This window comes from Anneissia japonica, unplaced genomic scaffold (assembly GCF_011630105.1).
Source record: "Anneissia japonica isolate Jap-2015-1 unplaced genomic scaffold, ASM1163010v1 scaffold16322_len3410_cov100, whole genome shotgun sequence".
In the NCBI taxonomy this organism is placed as follows: Eukaryota; Metazoa; Echinodermata; class Crinoidea; order Comatulida; family Comatulidae; genus Anneissia; species Anneissia japonica.
The window spans coordinates 99-3410 of NW_022757807.1; the positions used below are offsets into that span (position 1 = coordinate 99).

Here is a 3312-nt window from a genome sequence, read left to right on the forward strand (position 1 = left end):
GGTATAAAAAAAAACACTCAGAAGGCAACAGTGTAGAAATTTATCTGAATTTACAATATACAGTAAACGGCAGAAAAATACAAGACATTAAACGAAATAAATTTATGGCCTAGACAAAAACATTTCAAAAAGGATTATAAATATGACTTACTATAAATTAATTATACAAGAAAAACATAAAATTAAATTTATTAAAGGCAAGCAATTCAGTCTACATAAAATTGTAATTAAAATTTATAAGTATTAAATTGTAATTAAAATTTATATGTATTACAGTACTGTACTTACATTTAATTGCTACAAAATATGCATTATTCTAAAAAGATACTTATCTACCAAAGTTAATTTATTACAAAAAACATATGTATTATACAATTAAATTAAAAATTTTGAATTATTGCCTACATCTAAAAACTAGAAAAATATAAATTTGACCCAAAAAAAGGCGAATTAATACACTGGGCTTCACTATTTAAAAGTTTGACAAAAGTGGGAATGGTAGAATTAGCCAATCTGTTTGTTCTACAAAAAGGCATAATGTATCATTCAGTCTTTCGTAATGTCCCGAGTGGTTGTGATCTTTCCAGCAATCATTTCTTTGATTGTAAAAGTGCAAGAAAACTTGTTTTAATAAAAGTTTTAAAAAGTCTCTGAATTGTTACTTTTATACAGCATCCTAAATGAATCCAACGAGCATACATAAACAAACAAAACAAGTACCATATTTTTATTTTTTCTTCAAGGGCAAGTTTATTTGTTTATCCATATTTTCAACACTTCCATTGCATCTGAGAATACTGTACTACTAAAGTCAGGCTAAAACACCCTCACTTATTTTCCTTTTATTGTTTATATACTGTGCAATATTACTATAAGGTATAACAAATTTATTCACTTAAAAAAATATTTATTTGATTTTAAGTCAAACTTCAACTTCATATTTTTCAAGAAAACAAAATAGGAGCTAGAATATAGTGAGATTTAATTTGATCTAATCCCGAATTATAGGCCTACATATGAAAATAAAATTTACAATCATATAAAGATGGCGTAATGAAAGAATGTTAACAATTCACAGTATGTTAGGTTTATGATTCATTCATTTCTTTCAATTATTTCTGGTTTATTTTAAAGGGGGGGTGGCCCTGGTTGGACAGTACCTCCGGGATCCTCTGTAAATCATAATAAATCAATACATAAATCATACATAAAGGCCTATATTTTACCTTTACTACTACATTATCAGGATTTTTTGTGTATTTCGATTAATTTTAGAGGGTGTTAAAACCCCTCAACACCCCTCTGGCTGGGCCCTGACTGCTAGAGAGTATAGTGTTATGTTGCCACCCCTCATCCTCCTCTGGAGCAATTCCATTGCTATTGAACCTGGTTTTTGATAGCATACACAACACCTGCATAAATTGTCAATGGGCTTATTTGACTAGTTCATTTTGTTGACTACAATTTTTCGTCGAGTATTATTTCCATTCTACTGGTTTGTAAAATAGATATAAAATTAATGTAAACCAGTGTGCGTTAATTAGCATTATTCGCGTGACCAAAACAAACATAGCCAATTGGTTTAGCAACAACTCTGCATTAATATAATTTAGATTAAATTTCAGAAATTAAAAATTTTAACATTTACGCACATGAAGTCAAAAAATAATTATAGGCTAACTGAATTTAAAAACTGGATGAAAACATTTTTTTTTTTTAAACCTTGATTATGCATGATGTATCATTGGGGTAACTATGTAGCCTTTTTGTTTTGTTGAGTATTTACCAGTTTTCTATTCGAAAGGTCTTCTTCGTTAAGTAGGATATTACCACTGCTCAAGTGGGCGTGGTTTAATGAAGAACGACCAGTTGAATACGGCCATTATGACTTGCAAGTCTTCCATTTTGTTATGAACGCAACATGGATTTGTTACCAAACAGGAAGGTAGCTGTAGATTTTCTTTTGGATGTTGCAACAGCTTCAAGCAAGGCTATTCGATACTAGTCAAAGTCCTTCATATATTCTGTCTCTATTTCATGGAGTACAAATAAAGAATTGGATGTGGAGGCTGCCTTAATTACATGATCCCTGCAACTTGCCAGGAACTGAGTTTCAGTCAGAGAAAAGTGAGCTGCAAAACAATGGGAAAAACCAAGTAAATAATATAATTAATGCTAACTCTAAAACACAATTTAGAATATGAGTATGGTAACTCTGAAAGATGACAGACTTGAGGCCATAACTGACTCTACGTTTCGTTCTTTATTAGAACATTGTCCAGAATGAATAATCTAAGTCCAAAATGGTGATGTTTAAAGGTTCGAGCTGTTAAGCTTTCTCGAATAGTAGCATACATGAACACACTGAGAGTTGTGAAGGTTTTAACTTGGACTTCATGACATCATATGACTGCCGAAATTGCTTCAAAACAATCTCTTATAGAGTCCTTATTATTTGAAAATACTGATATATTTATTATCAATTCAATGTTCTAATAAAGAACGAAACATAGAATCTGTTCAGGAAATACCACAAATGCTATTAACAGGTCCAATATCAGGGTGGACCCATTGTTCGCGTAAATTTAAATAATGTAGACCCATTTTATTAAAAGTAAACAATTTTACGGAAAAATATGAAAAATCTGGACCCATTTTCATAAAATTTTACCCATTTTAGGCTAAATTATAAGACATTTGGACCCATTTTTCAAAATGAGGACTCATTTATGCATGAAACTGCATTAAATTTGGACCCATTTTTTAAAATGTGGACCCATTTTTGTCGACCCATTGGCATTAGAAAAGTGTGTGGGACTGTTCCATTAGTTGGCTAGTAGTAGGCCTAGGCCAATGCCAGCCGAATAATAGTAGAGTTAGGGCCTTTGCTAGCCCGAGCCAGCTTAGGCTAGGCCCTAGCCTAGGGCCTAGGCTATACGGCCTACATCGTTCCGTAGCCCTACATATGTTAGACCTATATAAAATTGACTTTGTGTTATATTTTAGAGTTAATATACAATATTCTATAATGATAATGTAACTAGGTCTAGAAAGACATCTTAAAAGTTGAATTTCATTCATTGAAAAACAAATTAATACAAACCTACCGCGTCCAGCAGGCATGTTTTCGGAAGTAAATACCATTTTATACACATGCGCAGATCGATTCGCCAGCAGCGAGTCATCGCCAGCAGCGAGTCGCCAGCACCGAGATGTCACTGCAGCAAAACACTACTGGGTAACAGTGAAATTTATGAGGCGCCATCTGTTAACTTATTATTTAGCAAAAATAACATGGCTTTTTACGTTATA

The 3312-nt window shown here is 32.3% G+C and overlaps 1 long non-coding RNA gene across 1 annotated transcript; it reads right to left on the reverse strand.

Annotated features, from left to right (window-relative positions):
• Window positions 1–724: 724 nt before the first annotated feature.
• Window positions 725–3244, reverse strand: LOC117124879. Its single transcript, XR_004448037.1, has 2 exons — window positions 3108–3244; window positions 725–2132 (listed from the first exon to the last, which is right to left on the reverse strand). It is a non-coding gene; the product is annotated as an uncharacterized LOC117124879 (long non-coding RNA).
• Window positions 3245–3312: the final 68 nt, after the last annotated feature.